Source organism: Cryptomeria japonica, chromosome 5, assembly GCF_030272615.1.
Source record: "Cryptomeria japonica chromosome 5, Sugi_1.0, whole genome shotgun sequence".
In the NCBI taxonomy this organism is placed as follows: Eukaryota; Viridiplantae; Streptophyta; class Pinopsida; order Cupressales; family Cupressaceae; genus Cryptomeria; species Cryptomeria japonica.
In genome coordinates this window covers 598828282-598854462 of record NC_081409.1, presented here as the reverse complement: position 1 = coordinate 598854462, position 26181 = coordinate 598828282, and positions in this window count along the sequence as shown.

Here is a 26181-nt window from a genome sequence, read left to right as displayed (position 1 = left end):
AAGATCCAAATATAGCTAACACAAAACCATATAAATTAGAAAGATAATCAAGATCCATTACCAATAGAGCGATAAATCTTACATAGATTAAAATAGAGATAGACAAGGAGATACAAATAAAGAGAGAGGAGAGGGATAAATAGAGGTAGAGGAGATACATATATAGAGAGGGATAGATAGAGATTTATAAAGATAAATAGTCAAATAAGGAGAGATATAAGGGTCAAGAGTGATGAAGAGATAAAGAGAGGGAGAGATAGAAGGAGAAATAGAGAGAGATAGACATACTCAGAAAATAGATAGATACATAAATAGAGATATATATATTAAGGACTATGAAGAGAGAGGGACAAAAACTAAAGGACAAGGATGGATAGAAAGAGGTAAATATATCTAGAGATTGAAAAGGAGAGAGAAAGATAGAGATGAAAATGAAGATAAAGGGAGAGGGAGATGAATAGATATAGAGAAAGAGAGAGGCAAAGACAAAGATAAATATATAAAGAGATGGAGAAAAATGGATAGAGAGGGGTAAGGAGAGTGAGATACAAAAAGGAAGAGGTAGAGAGATATAAAGGAAGAGGGCTATCAATAGATAGAGAGATGTAGATAGTGCAAGAGAGTGATAAAGATAGAAATAAAGAAATTATAGATAGGGATAGACAGAGAGGGAGAGAGAAAGAGGGAGATATAGAGATACATATAGGGGCTATAGAGAAGGATGGAGGGAGAGCTTCAAAGATATATAAAGAGGGAGTAAATAAAGAGATAAATGTAGATAAAGGGAAATATACTTGGAGAGGGTGATAGAGGAAGAGAGGGAGAGGTAGATTAATCATGTATAGAGGAATATATATAAAGATAGAGGGATATGTAGAAAGAGAGATTGATAGTGAAAGAGATAGAGATGTGAAGATGGATATAAAGTGATAGAGAGAGTAAGAGAAATGGAGGGAGAGATGGAGTGAATAAGTGAGATTTAGAGATCAAATGAGATATAAATATACATGAAGATAGATCTATAGGGAAATAGAGATAGAGAGGAAAAGACAGAGAGACAAAGGAGGTGATAGAGACAAGTAATAAATATGTATAGGCATGATAAGGTAGATGAGGGAGATACATATAGAGAAGAGAGATTAGTAGAGAGATATAAAAATAAGGAGTGACAAGGATGGAGTGGGAGAGGGAGAGATAGGAATAGAAAGAGGGAGACATATGCAAAGATGGATGTAACTTTGGAATTTATTTATCTAGATGGGATGAGAAAATAAGTGAGATAAGTAGAGAAGGAAGAGATAGATAAAAGATATTCATAGAAGTATAGATAGACAAGTGATAGATAAAGGAGGTGATAGGAAAAAAAAGGAGACTTTTTATGCAAAATTTGTGAGTATTTAAAGTTTTAAAATGAAGGATTAAATTCAAATGATTATAATTAATTTTTGGTCTATAATATAATAAAATTACCTTATCCATTTGATAGGTCTTTGAATTACCTTTCCAACGCCTATAAAAGATTGAAATTTTGATAAGAAACACAAAAGCTATACCCATTTTATTAAAGTATACTTGGTAAGGAAAGCAAGTGCAGAAATATGCTTCCCTAAAGTCAAATTGTAGGGAAAAACAAACTAGTGTTTACAAATTTTCAGGATTTATAGAATAAGGCATAAGCATGAGCATACACAATTAAACAACATAGAGATAGAACACACAGAGCTAATGTGGGAAAACCCTTTCGGGAGAAAAAACCCACCACCAACAGAAAATAACTTTATTATTAGTATGTCAAATACAATAAAGTTCAGTCTGCAGACTTCCTTACACTGTCAAACAATCATTCCAGATGTAATAAACAACACTCAGATCAAACTACAATTCCAGATTACTCAATATCTATTCCAAGTCATAACCATATATTCGGTTCACGTTTGACTTCAAATACCAAACTGGTCGATCATTTTTCTAAGCAACTAAAGCAATGGCTTGAAGTCTAATTGCCTGCCTGCGTTGGTCTGCATTCATGGAAAACCAATTATCCCACATGCAACAGGGAGTTAGGTTGGTTCGTATTCATATATGCTAACACTCTCATCCTTAGTGTCCGAGTGTTAACCTTTTTGGATCTTGGTTCAAACTCACATCCATAGTTGGTCTCTGCTCCATCGACCATTGAGATAGCTTTCAAATAGTAGAGTCGATCGCCCGATGATACCTGATCGCCAAGGTGACTCCATCGGGTCATCAAAAAAACACAGGAAGTGTTACCCCGATCTCCAATAACCAAGAGTGGACCTCATCGGCTCATCGAAACCAACACTGTGAGGTTACCCCAATCTGCATGGTTATCCCAATAGCCTAAAGTGGTCTCATCAGGTCATCAACTCATGTGCAAAACTGCTATCCCGATAAGCGAAGAACTCTGAGAAAAAATAGAGCGGACTCATTGGGACTTTGACGTAGCCTTCATCACGTCAACCCGATTGCTAATATCAACCTGATCGTCGAAGGTGACTTCATCGGGTATCTACTTAACTCTAGACCAGAACCTCCAATAGCTGATGACAACCCGGACCACCTAAGATAGCTCCATCGGGTCATCGACTCAACTCTGATGCAGTCTTCCTAAAAGCTGAAATTATCCTGATGACTGAAGTCGACTTCATCGGGTCATTGGAATAGCATCAAACTTGCTCCTTTGAGCTCTGATGGAATAGGATACATCAACAAGAGTCATGCCGATAGAGCTCATAGATTTCCTTCCCATTGTTTCATTGGCAAGAGTTAACCCAATCAGTATGAACAAATGTCAAGTGAATTAGAGGAACATTTCCAACAAACTCCCACTTGACGAGGAATTCACTAGACCGATCACCATTTCAGACGTTACTAAGGAACATGGGTATCAAGACCCATATAATTTGAACACCACTTGAACTTGTGCATGCTCACTAGTTTCATCAAGGCATCTGCAACATTTTCCTGAGTGTCTACCTTGTTAAGATAACCTTTTCCATCTTCCACTATGTCACAAACGAAGTGATACTGAACATTAACATGCTTCGATCTAGCATGGAAAGTAGGATTATTTACCAAACATATGACACTCTGATTGTCACTCTAGATTTCAACCTACTCTACATCAAAACCAATATCTGAACTCAAACACCTAAGACAGACTACTTCTTTACAAGCATATGTGGCCACCATGTATTCTGCCTTTGTAGTGGACAAATCGACTATAGCTTAACGCTTGCTCATCCAACTAATTGCTCCACCATCTAGGACAAAAACATATCTACTAGTGGATCTCCTGCTATCAATAACCCCTACCCAATCAGAATCCGTATAACCACAAATGATGAGAGTTCTCTTTGAATCCTCTAGATTACCATGATAACATAATGCAAAGCTTGAAGTGTCCTTCAAATATCTAAACACTCTCTTTACAACATCCTAGTGCGAATTTCCTGGATTCGACATAAACTTGTTGAGTACTCCCACTAGTTGGGCAATGTCTAGTCTTGTACAGACCATAGCATACATCAAACTACCTATAGCACTTTCATAAGGTACATTTTTCATGTCTTCAATCTCTTTTGGAGATTTCAGACTGTCAAGAATAAACAATTTAGTTCCCTGCAAGATGGGAACAACCTGTGGTTTACAGTCAAACATATGAAACTTGTCAAGAACATTAGTTATATACTTTCTCTGGCTGAGCCAAAGTTTCCTCTTAGATCTATCCCTTTTGATCTCCATTCCCAGAATGTAATTTGCTAGTCCTAAGTCCTTCATTTCAAATTTCATAAAAAGCTAAGATTTTAAATCTGAGATCATACCTTTTGTGTTTCCTATGAACAACATGTCATCTACATACAAAGCTATGATAATAATCCTATCACCATCAGTTTTATAGTAAACACAATGATTGGCTTTTGATCTCACAAATCCCAAGGACAAAACAAATGAATCATACTTTTGATACCACATTCTAGGAGATTGTTTCAAACCATATAGAGACTTCTTGAGTTTGCATACTAGATGTTCTTTACCTTTTTCCACAAAATGCTCAGGTTGGGACATATAAATTTCTTCTTCAAGATCACCATGAAGAAATGTTGTCTTCACATCCATCTGCTCAATCTCCCAATCATATGCTGCTGCAAGTGACAAGAGAAATCTGATAGATGTCAACTTAGCTACAAGATAGAAGATTTCCCCATAGTCGATACCTTATTTTTGTGAATACTCCTTTGCAACTAGTCTTGCTTTGTACTTGTCAATGCTGCCATCTAGACCATACTTCTTTTTGAACACCCACTTGCAACCTACAGGTTTTTTTCTTTTAGGCAATGGCCCCAAATCCCAAGTTCCATTTTTATCCAATGATGACATTTCATCATTCATGGCTTCCAGCCAAGAATCTGAATCAAGCATTTCAATTGCTTCTTTGACAGTCCTAGGCTCATCAGTATGTGCAAGTAAAGAATAAGCACAATTAACATTCAACATAGAGTGACTGTACTTATTAGGCGTATACCTATTAGGTTGTCACCTCTCTCAAGTAGATCTTCTCAACTCTAGTGTTGAGGCTTCTTGAGGTTCCACAAGAGGTTCATAATCATGTTCTTCTTCAGGACTACTTGAATTGCTTGAACTCTCCTCATCTTTAGGTATCTCTAGAGATTCTTCTTTGGCTGGAGGAATTTCAACCTTAGCTTCTCCTTTATTTTCTATATTATGATCTAGTGACATAGGCTTCAGCTCATGAAAAATCACACTTCTGTTGTACATAACCTTACCAGTCACTAGATTCCAAAGTTTGTATCCTTTCACACCAACTCCATAGCCAATGAAGATACATTTCACCACTCTGTTATCCAACTTAGATCTATTCACATCTAGCACATGAGCATATGCCTCTGCACCAAAAACACGAAGGTGCCTTTAAGAAGGTTTCTTACTAGACCATGCTTCCATATGTGTTTTGTCAACAAATGCTGAAGTAGGAGAATGATTCAGTAGGTAACACACTATAGCAACTGCTTTAGACCAGAATGTTTGTTCCAGCCCAGCTCTGCTCAACATGCTTCTTGATTTCTCCATTAGAGACCGATTCAATCTTTTAGCGAGTCCATTTTGTTGTGGAGTGTAAGGTACAGTCTTATGTCTCATAATTCCATGATCAACACTATACTTGTCAAAATATGCACTACAGTATTCACCACCATTGTCTATTCTTAAACATTTAATCCTTCTCCCAGTTTGATTTTCAACAAGGTTCTTAAATTCCTTAAACCAACTGAACACTTCTGATTTACCTTTAAGAAAATACACAAATTCCCTTCTTGAATAATCATCTACAAAAGATACATAGTACTTAGACTTAGAAAGAGAAGGAACATCCACTAGACCAAACACATCAGAGTGAACATAATCTAGAATGTCAGAAGATTTATGAGAACTGGAATAAAACTGAACACGGTTATGTTTTCCATATATGCAGTGTTTGCAAAAATCAAACTCAAAACTACAATCATCCAGACCTTCAACCAGATTCTTATTCTTCAAGGATTTTAAACCTTTTTCACCTATGTGGCCTAACCTATTTCGCCAGAGCATTGTTTTCTCAGCAAGAAGTTTAGCTTCCAATGAATTAGCATCATTATAATTGTCTTAACAGATTTTTCAAAAGTTACATTACAACATATAGGTTCAGCATTTAACTTATACAGTGTACCAGTGCGATCATCCTTTTCTAACACAATGGAACTGCTAGTCATCTTGCAACCACTAGATACAAATGTAACTTGTACTCCAGCATCATTAAGTTTACTTACAGAGAGAAGGTTTCTTTCCAGACCTAGTATATGGAGAACTCCAATGATCCCCTTCACTCTACCATCTGGGAATTGAATTTTAATTCTTCCTTTCCCTACAATTTCCAACATAGAATCACTGGCCAAATATACCTTTCCACCAGCATACGGTTCATATTTTGAGAACCACTCCTTGTGGGAGGTCATGTGAAAAGATGCACTAGAATCTACTAACCAGGTGTCATCTGAGGTAGGTACTGCCAGGACTGCTACAAATATATCTGCATCACTCTGAGAAGATTCAATGTCAAATACTTCTTCTTCTTCTCCTCCTTGCAATCCTTTCCGATATGCCTTTTCTACCCACAGTTCTAGAACTTCACCTTTGACTTCTTGCCTGGAGATTTAAATCTCTCTTGAGACTTGGACTTCTTTCCTTTCTTCTTGTCTTTGTCCTTCGGTCTTCCTTGAACAGAGAGTGCATCTTTTGTCATCTCAGAAGTCTTATTTCTTGTTTCTTCTGACAAAAGAGTATTTACCACAGTATCCATCTTGAACTGGGTCATAGTACTATTGATAGCCATCACTAAGTGTTCCCAAGAGTCATGCAATGAACACAACAACAACATGCAACGTTCTTCTTCCTGGATGGACACACCAACAGAATTTAACCATGCAAGAACCATGTTGAATGCATTTAAGTGGTCTTCCAATGGTGTTCATGCATCCATCTTCAAAGAGTACAACTTCTTCCTCAAGAAAATTTTATTCACCAAGGATTTGCCTTGATAAATATCTCCCAACTTATTCCAGAGAAGATGTGCAGTCTTCTCCTCATGGATGTTTTACAGAATAGAATCAACAAGACATAGCCTAATTAGACCCCTTGCCTTCCGGTTGGCTAAATCCCAATATTCTTGCTTCATGCTTGTAGGCATAACAGTTTCAATCACAGCAACCCAGAGATCTCTATCAACCAACAAGTCTTCCATCTTGAGTTTCCATAGTTAGAAACTGGAGCCATTAAATTCCTCCATCTGTATGCACCCTGAGGTGCTCGCCATTTTAACCAATAAAACAAACAATTAGACACTCTGCAAGACTCCCACTGAAACAAAATTGACACATAAAACCAACCCTACCCAACAAGGATAACAAAATGGGCCAAGCTATGATACCACTTGTAAGGAAAGCAAGTGTGGAAATACACTTCCCTAATTTCAATTTGCAGGGGAAAATAGACTAGTGTTTACAAATTTTCAACATTTACAGAATATGGCATAAGCATGAGCATACACAATTAAACAACACAGAGATAGAACACACAAAGTTAACATGGGAAAACCCTTTCAGGAGAAAAAAACCCACCACCAACAGAAAATAACTTTATTATCAGTATGTCAAATACAATAGTTTAGTCTGTAGAATTCCTTACACTCTGTCAAGCAATCGTTCCAGATGTAATAAATAACACATAGATCAAACTACAGTTCCAAATTGCTCAACAACTATTCTAAGTCGTAACCATATATTCGGTTCACATTCGGCTTCAAATACCAAACTGGTCAATCATTTTTTCTAAGCAACTACAACAACGGCTTGAAGTCTAACCGTCTTCTTGCATCCATCTGCATTCATGGAAAACCAATTATCCCATATGCAGCAGGGAGTCAAGTCGGTTCCTATTCATAGACACCGATAGTCTCATCCTTAGTGTCTGAGTGTTTACCTTTTTGGATCTCAGTTCGAACTCACATCTGTAGTCGGTCTCTGCTCCATCGGCCATAGGGATAGCTTTCAACTGGTAGATCCGATTGCCCAATCATACCTGATTGCCAAAGGCGACTCCATCGGGTCATCGGCAAAACACAGGAAGTGTTACCACAATCTCTGATAACCAAGAGCGGACCTCATCGGCTCATCGGAACCAACACTATGAGGTTACCCCAATCTGCATTGTTATCCTGATAACCTAAAGTGGTCTCATTGGGTCATCGGCTCATGTCCAAAACTGCTATCCCAATAAGTGAAGCACTCTGAGAAAAAATAGAGCGGACTCATTGGGACTTTGGCGTAGCCTTCATCATGTCGACCCGATTGTCAATATCAACCTGATCACCAAAGGTGACTTCATCAGGTATTGGCTTAACTCTAGACGGGAACCTTGGATAGCCAATGACAACTTGGACTGCCTAAGATAGCTCCATCGGGTCATCGAATCAACTTTGATGCAGTCTTCCCGAAAGCTGAAATTATCTTGATGACCGAAGTTGACTTTGTCAGGTCATCGGAATAGCGTCAAACCTACTCATCCGAGCTTTGATGGAAGAGGATACATCAGCAAGAGTCATGCTGATAGAGCTCATATATTTCCTTCACACCATTTCATTGGAAAGAGTTAACTTGATTAGTATGAACAAATGTCAAGTGAATTAGAGGCACATTTCCAACATACTTTTTATGTTGAGCAAAATGAATATCCGATTTGGTTTCCAAAATGGATACTTAATTTGAAAAACATGGCATCACAATAGTGACATCACAAATCGGATATCCGTTAATATCGGATATCTATTATTAATGGATATCCGATTTGGTTTGGTATTACCAAACCAAATTCAAATTTTGACCGACCCAAACAAAAAGTCAAAGCGGATTTTGGCATGTTTGGCAAAGTTCAAAATGCATTTTTTCTCCATTGCCACTTTTTGGACCCCCATGATCTTGCACATACCCTAAATGTGATTTCATTGTTTTTATTTTTTTGTTATAAATTTATGTTGTATTCTCAAACCACTTCTCCCCAACAAAACAAACCTCCTGAGGACTCGGGGCAAAACCCACAGGAGAACCCATAACCAAACCCTCAAGATACAAACCCTCCATCCCCTCCAATAGACTTTTTACCAATGACACAAGAGGATTTGATAAATCAGTTAACACAAAACACTGCCAAAATAATCAAATTGGTTAATAGATTGAAGACATCTAAGCATGAGCATCATGCATCCCTTGCCATAGACCTGGAATCAATGGCTAATAATGCCAATGAAGTTTCCAAACAAGTTACCAAATGGGAAAGCTATAGGGATCGATTTCAATATTTTTATCGTAGTGGGTTGTCCTATGATGAAGTGAAAAAAAATAGGTAAAGCACAAATATGTGCTCTTTTTAATGACCCCAAAACCAATGAAACCTTGCCTCATAATTCAAAGAGGTTTCCTATACATTAGTGTAACCATTTGGGGATTAAAAATTCTTTTGGGATAGGTGGTGGATGGTCTTTGACCAACCACCTTGTAACAATTTTGAGGTTCCATTATATTTCTTGAGGAAACTATATTATGAGGTTATCCTGTTACAAGCTAGGATTGTCGTTGCACCAAAATATAGACCTGTCAATGCCTGATACAACCACTAGACTTATAGAATCCATAGGAGGTTAATAAACCATGTCACAAATCCCCATGAGGGACGTTGGCCCACTTCCAACAATCCCCCTCCCAACGTCATTTGTTGTGGCTTGTGTGATTCGAACCTATGACCAAGCTCTAATACCTCTTGTTACAAGCTAGGGGTTGTCATTGCACCAAAAGATTGACCTATCAATGCTCGATACAACCACTAGACTTATAGAATCCATAGGAGGATATTAAACCATGTCGCTTATCCCTACGAGGGACGCTGACCCACTACCAACATATCCTAAAATAGAGGCCAGACTATTTTGATATGAGAGACTTTTAAGGTAGAGGTGGAGGCTCTGCCCAGGATACACTTGGAGCCCAGAGGGTACTAAAGCCCCAAAATCACATCCCTCTAGCAGCAAACCCTGTGGTTCATGTCATGGTCCCAGTAGTCCTGAAAGAGTCTATGGAAGTATAGACTCTTCAGGAGGCCACCGCATTGACTGATGCCATCATTCAACATGGCACACAGTTTGTTGGCAATTGACACTCATCTAGTGGATATTGATGCCTGATTATTATTTTAAGGGTTTTCATTGATGTCAACTCTTCATGGAATTCTATCTAGTAGCTATAGATCTTGGTAACTGGAAGTGGATGCAAATCAGTAACCAGTTAACTGGTAATTTAGGTTGAGCGGAGCAGTTTTGGTTTGGAAGCTTTACGGTGATTGCGGTGTTGTGAATTGTGCATGGGATGATAGGGCCCACATAGAGACATCATTTTATCATCTTTTTGGTGATTCACTTTTATTTTTGGTGATCTGGTCAACTCGACTCATGACTACACATTACATCTACAAGCCGACTTGATAATTGTCCATTTTGTGATTGCGGATATATAAGACTAGTGCAGAAGATATTTTTGGTGTGTGGTATGAAGTGGTATGAACAAGTAGTGATCGAGAATCTCTTTTGGCACATTTTCACATGTGCATTCTTAATCCAGTATCTGACTAAGACAAAGAACAAAGCAAAGTTGTAGAGAAGATAAAGTCAGAGTTTTTGACACTTAACCAGAACTCATCTAGGCATTGTTAGATGCTATTTTGGAGTTCATTCATTGTAATCCATCACTGTAATTTTGAGGCCCTACCCCGAATTGCCATAGCATTTCTGTTATTTTCATGTTGGACCTATTTTGGATACTATATTGTGATGCATTTGGGACATAGATTTTATATGATCTCGTGTGGTGGATAACATTGATATGATTATAGCAATATACCTCCTCTTTGCAATTTAGCAGTCTGAAAAATGGAGGGAACAATGCAAGCAGAGGGGGGAAATTTGAATCTTGGAAATGGAGGGAAAAACAAGGTTGGGTCCTCTAGTTCTGGTGCCTCTGTAGCTCAAGGACAAGCGATGGATGATGAGAATGGGAGACCAGATGGGGACCCACGGCAACGGGACCCTCCTCCCGACCACAAAAAGATGATAGATTCTCCAAACTTAGGTCCTGAGGCTGTGAAAGTTGACTCAGAAAAGACCACAGAGGTGAAAGCTCTCAAACCCTAGAGTAGTCTTTTTGCAAATAAACCAACTAGAAAATCGACTGGAAAATCATCTTTTCCCTTTGTGGAAGACATCTCTGATAGAAAAACGGGTAAAATTGCTATTGTGGTTCCAGATTTGGTTTTCAATCATAGCATTTCTTTAATGGATTTCTCTCTGGTGGGGAAGTTTGTTGGACCACGACCCAATATTGAGGATTTTAGGTCTTTTGTTAAGAGAAAATGGAGGATGAAAGGTCAGGTTGATATTTCTGCCCTGTCTAGAGGTTTTTTTCATTTTTTCCTTCTCTTGTGGGGAAGATATGGAAGCAGCATTAAGCGACGGTCCTTGGATATTTGGTAGATCTTCCCTATCTATGAGAAAATTGTCTCCTAATATGGAACTCAATGACGCTTTCTTTGAATCTTCTCCGGTCTAGGTAAGGCTACCTGGCTTGCCGCTAGAATTCTGGGTTGAGGATGTTTTCTTAGGAATTGCAAACTCCTTTGGGGAACTTGTGGCGATAGATCCAATGACTGCAGCTTGAAAGAGGTTGGTTTATGCATGCATTTGTGTTAATATTTCACAGAAGATGGATCTTCCTAGTTCTATTGATATTAGTTCCAAACTTGGTTTATGGGAACAGATAATAGAGTTTGAGTCCCTCCCCTTTGTGTGCTTTTCTTGTAAAAAAGTTGGTCACTGGGCCAAGGCTTGCCCTAGTAACCCTAAAAAACTTGTGACGGTTCCCCATAAATAGGTTTGGAAAGAAAAGAATAATAATAAGGAAGTTAGTAAAGTGGAAGGAAGAAGTGGAATTCCTGGTAACATACTAGACTTATCAGAAGGAGATAGAAATGACCCTCTTAAGACTCCCCTATTGAAGGAAGATAAAAAGAATGAAATCACTAAGTTTGAGATCAAAACAATCAATACATTTGAGGCCCTATAGGCTCAAGAGGAAGAGAATGCTATCAGTGATGAGATTCTTGAAGAAGGTGAGATTGAGAATGCCATTGAATCTCATCATGAGGCCCCTAAAGTTTCAACAACAAAAAGAGATGAAGAGTGCCTAAATGAATTTGAAGAACATGAAATTAAACTTGGAAGGAAGAACAAGTTTGGATCGCCTAAGGTTAATCTAAATGCGTTATTCCAGAATATTGGAGTTGATACACCAACATCATCCCAGAAAAGAGGAGAACTATGGAGTAACATGAAAGATGAGCCCAGAGATGAGCATGAGGGAGAAATAACAAGGAATAGAAAAAAGAAAAACAAGAAGGCAAGATTCCCTAATGGGGTGAAAACTAGGACCAGGTCCAAGGCTGATATTGGTGTCTCAAAATCTCCACAACGACATAAAACCATGAAATGGCATAGGGATCAGGAGAGCAAGCAAAACATCATTGATGGAAGGCAGTGAACTATACAAGAATCCTGCCCCCAGGTTTCCAAATGAAGGTAATATCATGGAACATCAGAGGCCTAAATGGTCTCAATAAATAGGATATATTACGGAATCTCATTCAAGACCATAAACTAGATATTATCCTGGTTTAGGAAACCAAAATGAGTAAGGAGAAAGTGGAGAAGTTAAACTTCTTTAAAAATGGAGGGGTCTATGGTAGTAGCTTGAACGGGGCATCTGGTGGGGTGGCTATTTTATGGAACAAGAAAACTATTGTAGGAGAAATGTTTGATGAAGATGGTAACATTATATCCATGAAAGTTAAAAGCATCTACGGAGGAAAGGAATGGGTGGTCACAAATATCTATGCCCCTAATTCCAAATCTGATAGGAGCAAATTTTGGGATAAAATTCAGCAGAAAAGAAGATCTTTCCCTAAGAAAAGCTGGTTGTTGATGGGAGATTTCAACACTCCTCTGCAAGGTACTGATAAATCTGGAGGAACTCAAGCCCAACTGGACAACAGATCTAATTTGATGGACTTCATCAATGTCAATGCTCTTATTGATATGGACCTAACTGGAGCTTCTTACACTTGGTCTAATCGCAGGGATGGTGAAGACCTCATTCAGGTAAGACTTGATAGATCCCTTGTTACTAATGATTGGATTCTTTCTCATAGATGCTCCCTTTTAGTTGTCAATAGAATTGGTTTGGATCATTATCCCATTGCCTTTGTTGTTGAGTCCATTAAGAGTAAACATAGTTTCCCTTTCTGGTTTGAGAAAATGTGGATTTCTCACCCCTCTCTTGAAAAATCCATTGCCAACTGGTGGAATATTGATGTAAATGGAACAACCATGTATAAAGTTGCTAAAAAACTTAGAAAGATCAAAGATAACATTAAGATATGGAACAAGAAGGTCTTTGGTGATATTTTTGACTCAAAGAAAAAGCTGAAGGAGGAATTAGAACAGATCCAAAACTCTATACAGAAAGATGGCTATAAAAAGTATCCCAAAGCTAAGGAAGATGATGTATTAGTCAAACTTCACAACATCATCTCTAGGGAGGAAATTTATTGGAGGTAGAGATCTAGGGCTATTTGGCTAGAGGCTAGAGACAGAAACACTAAATTTTTTCACATGACCTCTTTGAAACATAAAGTTGCGAACATAATTTCTATATTAATTGCCAAGGACAAAATTCTTCTTAATGAGGATGATATTAGGGATGAAGCTGTTAGTTTCTTTTCTTAGCTCCTCACCGGTAGCAAGGATATTGATTATACCCAACAAAAAGATCTGGTTGACATCATCCCCAAGATTATTAATCCTAATCAAAATAAGGCCCTTTCTGCTATCCCCTCTGCTGGGGAAATTAAAAAAGTTGTCTTGTCCTTTCAAGGGGATAAGGCTCCAGGACCTAATGGCTTCCCTATATTTTTCTTCTAGGAATTTTGGCATATTGTGGGAAAAGACACGGTCAATGCGGTAAAAGAATTTTTTGGTTCAAGAAGAATCCTTAAGGAAATCAACTCCACATTTATTTCCTTAATTCCTAAGGTGGCTGGGGCGGATTTAATGGGAAAATCTAGGCCAATAATCCTATGTAGCTCCTTCTATAAGATCATATCTAAAGTTATGACTTCTAGAATTTTGGTTGTCCTCCCCTTCATCATCTCCAAGGAGCAAAAATGTTTTGTTCCTGGCAGGAAGATTTTGGACTCTATCATTCTTGTGCATGAGAATATTCACTCCCTCAATGCTGCCAATAAAGAAGGATTTCTGATAAAGTTGGGTCTGGTGAAGTCTTATGATAGAGTGGATTGGCAAGTTCTTTTTAGAATCATAGAAGCTTTTAGATTTGATGAGAACATAATCAAAATTATCAGAGAGTTGATCTCCACTCCTATGTTTTCAATTCTCATTAATGGATCTCCTACTAAATTCTTTAAATCATCGAGGGGGCTCAGACAAGGAGATCCCATATCTCTGATGAATACTAAGAGGGGGGGTGAATTAGTATGCCAAAAATATTTGCACTAAAACATTACACAGTCTAAAGATAAACTGGTAAAGCAGTCTGACAGTCAAACCGGTTACCACACATGCAAACCAAAATGTGAATAAAACATTTACCCACAAAAGCAATACAACCATAACACAAGATATTTGACATGGAAACCCAACTGGGAAAAACCATGGTGAGATGGAACTCACAAGTCACTATCTGCAGAGTAGAAACCAGACCGGTTAAGGTCTTACAATGTTCTTCACCAGAATAGATCCTATTAGGAATCTCAATCTCTGTTAGGAGATAAGTCCGATTAAAGACTACCTTGTTAGAGGATTTTAGATTAACATGTGTGAACCACCTTGTTAGAGGATTTTACAAAGGCTTTGAGGCCTACCCAGTTAGGGGCTACAGACTTGTCAAAGATGTGACTAATCAACAAGTGTTTGATCTATCTAATAGCACAAACTACTTGGTTAGATCCAGTATTGCTCACAGCTAATGCATTCCAACATTACTTCAGTCTTCTCTCTCTCTCTCATAATTAAAACTTGATCTTCTCAGATAAGATTGTTCTCAACTTCCACCTTAAACCCTAGCTCAACATTAACCCTTTCAGCAATAGCAACAACTTGAAAACCCTAGACATGATGTCCTTTTAAGGGAATCTGATTTCATGTCGGTCCAATAGGATTACATTACAATTTCCTAGGTTCAATGAATCTAGACATACTCAGTAACACGACACAAGAATCACCGTCAATGTGTCGGCACCATCAGACAATCGGTGGATTGGTAACTCATCACAAAATGCCGGTTGGTAACTCATCATAGATTTTTACCGGTTCATACAAAATACCGGTTGCTAGTTTGACAAAAATGAAGACTGGTAAGAATGTGTTGTGCCACTTTTCTCCCTTGTGCCACTTGGGGTCAACATGCCACTTTAGACCAGGAAACACATTCTGCAAAATCACCACTAGTCTAAAGACTAGAATACAACATACCGGTTGGAACAAATACCGGTTGAGCATAAGCTCATACATATAAAGGAGATCTCAATACAAGTGTGTGTCCATCAATGAAAATCACAACATAAACCACAAAAATGCCAACAACCTCCCCCTTTGGCATTGATGGCAACACTTAGGAAAATAAAATTTTGACATCTAAGTGTTTTACAACAAAAACTTGCCATTAACAAAGTTTCTCCCCCTAAGCACATACACTATCCCTTAATCAATAGAGTGTATAGCAATTTTGCATTCATAGCATAATCATCAGAGCATATAGCATATATCATAGCATATATCCAAATTTCAAAATTTTAAAACCAAAATCTAGATATACTTCTCCCCCTTTGCCAACAATGACAAAGTACAGCTGAAAAACCTGTTTCCATATATATATATAAAAGAGTTTATGACAATAATAAATAACACTTGTCAAAAACTGCTTTATAGTCCTATAAAAATTGTTTCATGGAAAGAAACCAGGACTCAAGTAGGGAGGTCGGTACTTCCTTCTCTGTCTGTATTTGTGATACCTGTTCCTCCATGGCATCTATTGTGCTTAGTTCTTGTGTGATTGTCAAGGCATCCAGGTTCAGATAATATTTCTCAAGAATTTGTAGTTGTGGAAGTAATACCAGTTGAAGCTCCTACAAATCCCTAGACCTTGTGCTGATCTCTTGCTCTATCTTGGTTGACTGGATCTAGAACCGGTGAACGGTTTGCCCATATGCTGCAAAGGAGTCATAAGGAGGCTTGAATGTGCTCAAGTAGGACTATAAGTCCGTTTGAAGCTGTTTCTTCTTGGCTAGCACATCATCACAGAATAGATGAGGTTGACAGATTTTGTTGAGTAGCAAGTTTCCCTCATCCAAGGCAATCCTTATGTCCTTTTGATCCTTTAGCAATTTAGTCCTAAGCTCATTTAATTTCTTTACTAGAGTAACATTAAGAGCCTTTTGGTGCTCTTTCTTTACATTGGCCTATGTTGCTTCTTCTAGACTCTGCACCTGATCATCCACTATAGTACATAGAAGTTTAAGTTGTGCCAGTGATGAATCAGTCTCAGGAAGATTAGTACTAGGGATTAAACCGGTAAGAGTGTCTACAGCTGCCTGAATGATGTCCTATTCCTTTTTCCTGCGAATGATCTTAAGGTGCTCTTGAGCAACCTTGATGCTCTACATAAGCTTTGACTCACTTGTAGATTGGAGATCGATAGGACTAGAGAGATCAACCATTGAGGGTTGACTTCCGGTCACCTTTGGAGTCTCCACCTGAGAGCTTTTTGCCACTTCTCGTTCCTTGGCTTCTTCAGCTTTCTTCTTTTCCGTTTCTCTTCTCTTCTCTTCTTCCTTGTCTTCCTCCACCTTTTTCTTCTCCTCTTCTCTCCTCTTCTGCTCTTTCTTTTCTTCTTCTTCCCTCTTCTTCTTCTCTTCCTCTTCCTTTTTCTTCTTCTCTTCATCTTCCTTCTTCTTCTTCTCTTCCTCTTCCTTTTTCTTCTTCTCTTCCTCTTCCTTTTTCTTCTTCTCTTCCTCTTCCTTCTTCTTCTTCTCTTCCTCTTTCTTATGTTTCTCATCTTCATCCTTCTTCTTTTTCTCTTCCTGATCTTTTATCGCTTGCTATGTGTCCACAACTTGTTCACCACCCTGATCGGCCTGTTGCCCCTGTTCAGTTCCCTCAGAAGGTATGTCCTGAGTGACATCTTATATATCCAAGGCATTGACATCTATGGTGTCGATCGGTTCCTCCACCAGGTTTCCTTCCTCGTCAAAAACCTCATCTGATTTGGAAATAACCAGTTCCTTTTCCGCTTGGAGGTTGGCCATTCGAGCTTTGTGAAAGCTGATAGCATGAGCCATATGCTAATGTATATCTTTTTCAACATCATCAACTCTCCCCTCCAACAACTAGAGTCTTCTTCTCCTTGTGAAGAAGAGACCTTTATTTTGATCCAATACATCAAATAATTCTGAATTTGAGAGTTTGAGGAAGTACTGTGCAAAAACTTTCTCCCTAATCTCTTGTTCCTTTTCAATGGCAATGCACCATTTATTATCTAATGCCTTAAATAATGAATCTGGTGTCTGAGATTTAATCTCTGATGGTGACCAGTCATTTTTACATAAATAAAGAATGATTTCCTGTAGTACTTCATCTTTTTCTTCACTATTGAATTCATCATAATAATCTATTAAATCATGAAGTAAGTTTCTCCTAATATTCTTTACTATTCTTTGACAATGTGTCAAAGGTTTGTAAGAGGAGATATCTATATATACCAGTGCTGATGTTGCTAGTTCATTCTTCTTCATCTTCTTGGTCTGTCTAGCCTTCTTTAGTTGTTCATCAGACTCAGTTTCTTTGGAGTCCAGTTCATTTTCCTTAGTCTTTCTCTTTCTTTCAAAGACTTTTGCTGGTGTTACCTCCAGTTTCTTCTTTGCCGATGACCGCTTGGTCACTCTTGGAGTTGTAGTGGTAGCCGGTGCCGATGCTGCAGGCACTGCCTTAGCTTTCTTAGCTGTTGGTTCTTTTCCCTTCTTCTTCGATGGTTCTTCAACTGGTGCAATCCTCTCCAAGTAGGTTCTGGTCCTCTTAGCCTTTGGATCAAGAGGTGAGGCAATAAGGGTTGAGGCATACCCTTCCAGCATGTCATACATAACCTCATAGCCCATTGGCTCCACTTCCTCCATTCTAGGCTCAACAGCCTCCATTAAGCATTTGTCCACCTAAATGGTGAAACAGATGTCATCTTCATATTTCTTCACTATGTCTCCTGAGATTCTTACCCTCTGACTCATCTTTCTTCTGAACTCATCAAAGTATTTGTTCAGTACCTCAGGGTAGCTAGTTCCAATGGCTTGCACACTTTCCTTTATCTACTTGGTTACCAGTTGGTTAGGGGACCACTGGACATCTCCTACACCCAGAAAGTACCCTTGGAAATAGAAAAACAACCCTACCAGTAGGTGTCCAAACTTAAACCTCAGTGCATTGTCCTTTTTGATTGCTTTTAGATTTAATAGGAGTTGCCTCTACATACCAGTGCATAGGTCAAATGATTTATCTTCTTTAATCATCTGGTAAGTGGCATTTACCACTGCAGCAGATATAGGATTAATCCTGCTGGCTGAGAATGTTCTGAAGCCTATTACCACGCATGCGTATTTCACTAGATCATCCTTGATAGGATTGACTATCATACCTCGTGAATCACTTGTTGAACCAGTGAGCTTGGTCATTTCCATTTTGCTTACTATTCTTAGGGCTGGTACCTCCCCTATGTTGTTGAAACTGGTGACTACATGAATTGCCTCAGGCGTGATATCATGCGTTCTCTCCAGATACATCTTGTCACTATGGACTCTGCTCAAGATGATCCTGATGTGATCCTCTATGAAGTCTTCCAGAAAATATGCTGCATTACGGAGTTTCTTCTTCTCCAAAATACTGAACTCCGGTTTGGTTCTTTTGTCCTTTCTGCAAAATAGACCTAGCTGAGTATGAATGGCTAAAGACCCTAGGTCTTCTATTTTGCAATCAATATAATTGAAAATTCCTTCTTCAACTATGACTCCAGCTGGGACTTGTGACAAAGCATTATATTTTGACTTCCTCTAAATATAACCTTCCGACTCAATTGATGTACTTGAACTGGTATGAGATGCAGAAGCCATTGAAGAGTATTTCAAGAACATGAAAAATACCTTTCAAATGTGAATTTAGGGCTTCTTGATTCTGCTTCACTTTACTCTCCGTCGGATGCCAAATCACCGCTTTGTGTTCTCTACTACCGCTTGCAAACTGGATTTGAATCTCTTTCAAGGTTATTCAATTTCTTGAAATCTAAGCTCAAATCGCCTTTTCTTCACTCTGCACTTGAAAACTTTTCTTCGCTCGAAAACAGATAGTGAGAAATGATTTGAAAAATGCATTTATACATGTCTCTCACCTACCATCATTAATGCTCCTCTATTAGGGCATAAACCCTAATTTGCCTTTTTACCATTTTTGGTCTTCTGCCAAGCGACAGGTATTGCATACCGATTAAGGTCTTTTACCGGTGTCAACCAGGGGTTCGAAAGCATTTCGCCGTTTGCTCCCCCTAAGCCTTTGAGGCTTAGTTTGCCGGTTCTGATATTTCCACACTAGGTGTAGAAACCAGTTCCTTTTCTGACATTGTTGGTTTCTTCCTTCATGTTTTCTTCATGTCCCCTTGAACTTTTTCAACATCGATTTTCCCTTCCTGAGTAACCGGTATATCATCAGATATACTTTTTCTGCTTCTGCAAAATCTTGCAATGTGACCCAGTTTGTTGCAGTGATAGCAAACAAGTCCAGGTGCTCTCCAAGGTCCATTGTACATGCTTCCATTCTTCCTTCTGCATGTTGTAGTAGTGTGACCATGACCATGATAGATCATACAACTTTCTCTCCATTCGGTTGCCGCTTGATGACCACTGCTTCTTGACTAATGATTGAAGATATTAAACCGGTTGTGGTTCTGGTTCATAAAAGATTCAGGACCAGTTCCTTGGGTCCTCTGAGGATATCTTCCAGTGTTATCCACTACAGACCTACATTCAAATGCTTGTTGCATGCATAACAATGACCATTGAACTTATTGAATCTAGGTACATTGTTGATAAAATAAGGAAATTTATTGTAGGCTTTGCTCCTACATACATTGGTAGTGTGTCCTTCTTTAAGATAATTAAACCAAACAGGTTTGAATTTTTGCTTACCTTTTCCTTTGAGTGTCAGTTGCTTCTTTGATGCTTTAGCATTTGTTCCTGAGGATTCTCCTTCCTCATGTCCTAAAAAACCAAGACCATTGGTATTCTTTGCCGGTCTAGATGACTCAAGCTTTTTCTCTAGCTTGACTGTACTTTTGCCAAACTTAGCAAGTATTTCCTTTGACTCAAAGAGTTCTTTGGAAATAGTAGTGTTTGTCTCCATAAGACTTGCATTTTCAGAGATGGCAATGTTCAATTCTCCTTGTATGTCTTCTTTTTCCATTCTACTCTCATGAAGGCGAGCAGTTAGTGCACTAATCCCATGTTTCAACTTGGAGATCTCATGATCTTTGTCTTTTACCAGATCTTCAGCTTTTCTCCGATTCTCAAGCTCTTGACTAAACCGAATAGTCAGTCCTTCCAACTCTTTTCTCAGATTGGAGTTTGAATCATTCAGCTTATTCACTTCAGCAATCATGGCTTCCATGTTAGCTTCATCTTCAGAACTACTTTCAGATAGTTCCATCAGCCTCTCTGCATGTTCTCTCCTTTTTGCTTGAGATGCCTTGTATTTGACCATAAGATCATCATAGGCTTGCTCAGACTTAGTGAGCCATTGAGTAAGTTCCCTCAAGGTGTATTCCCCCATATCTCTTTCCAACTGGTTAAACTTATAGAAAGGTTGGCTCTAATACCAATTGATGAATACTAAGAGGGGGGGTGAATTAGTATGCCAAAAATCTTTGCACTAAAACACTTACATAGTCTAAAGATAAACTGGTAAAGTAGCCTAATAGTCAAACCAATTACCACACATGCAAACCAAAATGCAAATAAAACATTCACCCACAAAAGCAATACAACCATAACACAAGATATTTGACATGGAAACCCAACTGGGAAAAACCATGGTGAGATGGAACTCACAAGTCACTATCTGCAGAGTAGAAACTAGACCGGTTAAGGTCTTACAATGTTCTTCACCAGAACAAATCATGTTAGGAATCTCAATCTCTGTTAGGAGATAAGTCTGATTAAATACTACCTTGTTAGAGGATTTTAGATTCACATGTGTGAACCACCTTGTTAGAGGATTTTACAAAGGCTTTGAGGCCTACCCGGTTAGGGGCTACAGACTTGTCAAAGATGTGAGTAATCAACAAGTGTTTGATCTATCTAATAGGACAAACTGCTTGGTTAGATCTAGTATTGCTCACAACTAATGCATTCCAACATTACTTCAGTCTTCTCTCTCTCTCTCACACAATTACAACTTGATCTTCTGAGATAAGATTGTTCTCAACTTCCACCTTAAACCCTAGCTCAACATTAACCCTTTCAGCAATAGCAACAACTCAAAAACCCTAGACATGATGTCCTTTTAAAGGAATCTAATTTAGGTCGGTCCAATAGGATTACATTACAATTTCCTAGGTTCAATTAATCTAGACATGCTCAGTAACACAACACAAGAATCACCATCAATGTGTTGGCACCGTCAGACAATCGGTGGATTGGTAACTCATCACAAAATGTTGGTTGGTAACTCATCACAGAGTTTTACCAATTCATACAAAATACTGGTTGCCGATTTGACAAAAATGAAGACTGGTAAGAATGTGTTATTTCCGCTTTGCTCCCTCGTGCCGCTTGGGGTCGACATGCCGCTTCAGATCGGGAAACACATTCTGCAAAATCACCACTAGTCTAAAGACTAGAATACAACATACCGGTTGGAAAAAATACTGGTTGAGCATAAGCTCATACATATAAAGGAGATCTCAATACAACTGTGTGTCCATCAATGACAATCACAACATAAACCACAAAAATGACAACAATCTCCTATTCTTTTCACCATCTTGGCAGAGAGCATGAGCAGACTGATCCAAAAAATGAAAGTGAATAAAATTATCAAAGGTCTTCAACCTTCCTCTGCTAATGTTTTTTGTTCTCACCAACAGTTTGTTGATGATACTATCTTAATGGGATATTCTTATGTTGGGGAGGCTGCTGCCTTTAAAGGTGCTCTTAATTCTTATTCTTTGGCAACTAGCCAACAAGTCAATTGGGACAAATCGGCTATATACTTCATGAACACTCCTATTATAAGAAACCAAAAAATTGCTAATATTATTGGTTGCAAGGTGAAAATGCTCCCCTCCACTTATCTGGGTGGTCTCCCCTTGGGATTAGCTCCCCAAAATTCCTTCTGAAATATGTTAATTGACAAACTCAACAAAAAATTGACTGGCTGGAAAGGATCCATTTTATCTCAGGCTGGAAAGTTGCAGCTTCTTCAAGCTACTCTCCAAAATCTCCTTGTATATGCTCTCAGTCTATTTGGTATCCCGACTAAATTTGTTGAAGCATTAGAAAGAATCCAGAAGAGATTTCTCTGGTCAGGGGTTGAAGAAAAAAAGAGACTATCCTTGGTTGCTTGGGACAAAGTGTGTAAACCAAAGAGAAAAGGAGGGCTTGGTATTAAAGATCTTAAAACTTTTAATAAAGCTCTCCTTGCTAAACAAATATGGAGAGCTTATGACATTAAGAAAGATTGGAACAGGATCTGCTTTGACAAATATATTTAGAATTTGCCTCTCCAGGATCTCCTCAACTCTAAAGAAATCCCTGTTGGGTCCTTCATTTGGAATAGTATTATCAAATCCATAAAAGTGGCCAACGATGGAGCTGGATGGGTCCTTGGAAAAGGTGAAAAAATAAGGTTCTGGGAGGATCCTTGGATGAACAATGAACCTCTCTTTGATCAAGGCAGTAGTCAATTTATAGAGGAATGTAAAAGGAGGTTTGGGTCTATGGTGTGTGACTACTAGAAGGAGAACAAATGGGTTAGGCTTGATGTTGTATATGCTGGTTTTTCCCTGCTCCAGCAGGAGCTATTGCCCTTTTCTATTAACAAATATTATGATGATGTTTTCCTCTGGAAGAGTAATCCAAGAGGTGACTTTACAGTTGCTTCTGCCTATAGAAACACTTTCACTCAGATCAGTAACCCTATATGGGGCAAAGTTTGGAACAAAATTCTTATCCCTAAAGTCAATATGTTCCTTTGGCTTGCTACTCACAATAGGATCCTTACCATTGACAACTTGGTTCGGAGAGGTTTTATGTTCCCTAATAGGTGTGAGTTATGCTAGAAAGAGAAAGAATTAGTTGATCATCTATTTTTCCATTGTTCCTTCACTTGGGAAATCTGGAGTAAGTTTTGGGTGAATTGGAAAGTGGATTGGGTCATGCACAAGAGTCTCAAGGAAATTATTTGGCAATGGACCTTCCCCACCAAATTTCCTCTTATCAAGAACCTTTGGTCCTTGATCCTCCCCATGACTTGTTGGGGAATCTAGAAAGAGAGAAATAACAGAATATTTAGGGAAGTTAAGTGCACCTCTCAGGTGGTCTTTGAAAATTTTTGCAGGGCTATAAAAGAAAACATAAATATTCCTCACAAGAAAAATAAACAATGGTTTTTTATAGATATGAATGAAATTGAAAAAGGCATCCTTACTGAATGGAACTTAATCCAGAAAGTTTGTAGATCTGACAGTAACACTAGGAGAGATAAGATTTTTTGGTGATTCGTGATCATGAATGGATAAAGGTGAATTTTGATGGGGCGGCTAAAGGCAACCCTGGGAAGTCTGGTGGTGGAGTCATCAGAAATGCTCAAGGTGTCTATATTGCTTCTATTGCTTCTCCTTTTGGGGTCCAAAATAATCATGTGGCTAAAGCTCAGGCTATGCTAAAAAGCTTCCAGCTTGCTCAGGAATTCAAATTTTAAAAAAATTGGCTGGAAGGGGACTCCCTCAACATCATCCAGGCTCTTAAAGGTACTAGTTTTGTATCTTGGAATATTACAAATATAGTTGAAAGTGCTAAAAAGTTATTAAATGACTATGTTAGTATTCTCATAACTCACACTCTGAGGGAAGGCAATAAGGTTGCGGACCTCTTAGCTAATGAAGGGGTCAATTTAGAGGTAGAGGTTAAATATATCAAAGAGAACCATTGTAAAAGAGATGTTAGAGAGCAATTATTACTTGATCACATCAATCGGTCAATTTAAAATCATGATTATCTTTTGGGGTCTGGAAATCAAAGATAGAGTTTGGGGGAAAATGAACTGTCAGTTAATGATTTCTTTTAGGGATCGGTTTTATGATCATATGTGTGATGGGGTTTATAATAATAAGTGCTGGTTTTGTGCGACCATTATTATTATCTTTAAAACCACGGATGGGACTCTATTTTGTTATTCCATAATTTTTCTCAAGAACTTGTGGTTAAATATGTAGATTGTGAGATACACCTTTGGGTACTTTGACTTGCTATTCAATATGGGAGGTAACTTAAATAGGAATGAGCCCTCTAGTTGTGAAAACTAGAAGAGTGAGTAGAAAGTGTGGAGGAGGCTTCATAGATATGGATTCCCCGACTATACGGAAAAGTTGCATGGAAGCAGAAATTTGGTGTCTCATGGCTTTTCTAGGGGCTAGAGCAGCAACAGAGTCACCTTGTTTGGGGAGACCTGGAATATTGATGAGGATCTGGTTGCAAAGGTCACGAGTCTTTAGAAGGAGGGCACTAAATTATATAGAGACTGAAAGTATGTTGCTGAAGCGATTAAAAACTTCCTGAAATCTAAGGATGAGAAGGCTCAGCTTGCCAAGAAAGACAACATCTCCTACTACCTCCCCCAGCAGGTAAAGTTTTTTTGGCAGAAAGTGTTAAGGGTTTTGATGGAATTCCTTACTGTTGATGGTAGATTTACTAAAATCTACAATTATCATTTTGCAATTCTTAATCATTTCTGCCATGGGGTTAATATTTCCCTACCCTTTTACTTAGCTTCTTCTCTAAATGAGAGTTTAGTTGACCATGCTAAAAAACCCAATTCTTACCCCATAGCCCATTAGGGGTTTATTTTTCTCATTTACGAATACCTGAAGGAAAAAGCTAGGGCTAGCAAGGATGATTACTTGGTAACTAATGCACATGCTTCTGAGAGCTATAATGATTCTGAGTCTTATAATGATTCTGAGTCTGATGATGACCAGTTTAATGCCACTACCCATAAAAAATGGAGAGATGATATTGATACTATGGAAATAGAGGTGCATTATGATTTGGAGGAGGAAAAGGGGAAGGATATTGAGACAAAAATGGAGAGTGAGAAGGTAGAAGATGCTGGAGAAGAGGAGGAAGGGAAAAAAGATGCTAATTCTGAAAACCCTTATTCTAACCCTATGGGTTCGAATAGCAGGAATGTCACCCCAAAGTCTATGGAGGAAGACAACCTTAATTCCGTGAGCACTGAGCTTGGTAGGTATTTGGCAAATACTATTTTGAATACTGCACGAAATTGCACACTGGAGTCTTTCAATCTCCAGAAGTGGGTTATTGACAACATAACAAGCATTCAGAGCAAACAGAGGGAACTAGAAAATAAGATACACAAATTGATTAAGGAAACTAATTCGGGGAAAAAGAGTGAGGAGATGGAAACCAGTGAAGCTAAGGAGGAAATTGAGATGCAAGACTGGCTGGAGAAAGACCTAATAAAAGGGGATTTGAAATATTTGGAGGATGTTATCAAAATTGTAAAAGAAAAGACTGAGGCGGATAAAGATAACATCATCACACGGGTTGCTCAAACTGAGAAGGCTTTGAAAAGCTTCATGAACCACAGTTTTGAGGTCTTAAGAGTCTCATCACATAATATGAATGCGTTGGTGGATCACTTAGAGAGGAAAAATCAGGATAAGAACTTGGTAATCATTGAAGATGTACCGACCTCTAGCTTCACTCATCAAATCTCTAGGCGAAGGAACAAATAGACCACCACTAATATGGAGACCAAAATGAAATACATCCAGCTGAAACATGAGAGCAATGATCTGAGAGAAGCTGCTAAGGCCATGATGCTTTTGGTTCAGAATGCTGAGGAGTCTATAAAAGTTTTCATTTGAAATGTAATGCTGGGTTTTGGATGCCAACGTCTCGTTGGCTCCTTGTTGTCCTTTTGTCCTAGCTGCTAGTTTTTGTGCTGGTCTTTTGCAACTATTTTGGTTTGGTCCTATCTTCTCTTGTTTCTTCCTTGCTCATCTATCGTATTGTAAGCTGGTTTTAGGTCCCTTAAAACCTGATTTTCCTTAATCAAAAACATTGATATGATTATGTCATTTACTTTGATTTGCAAGACTT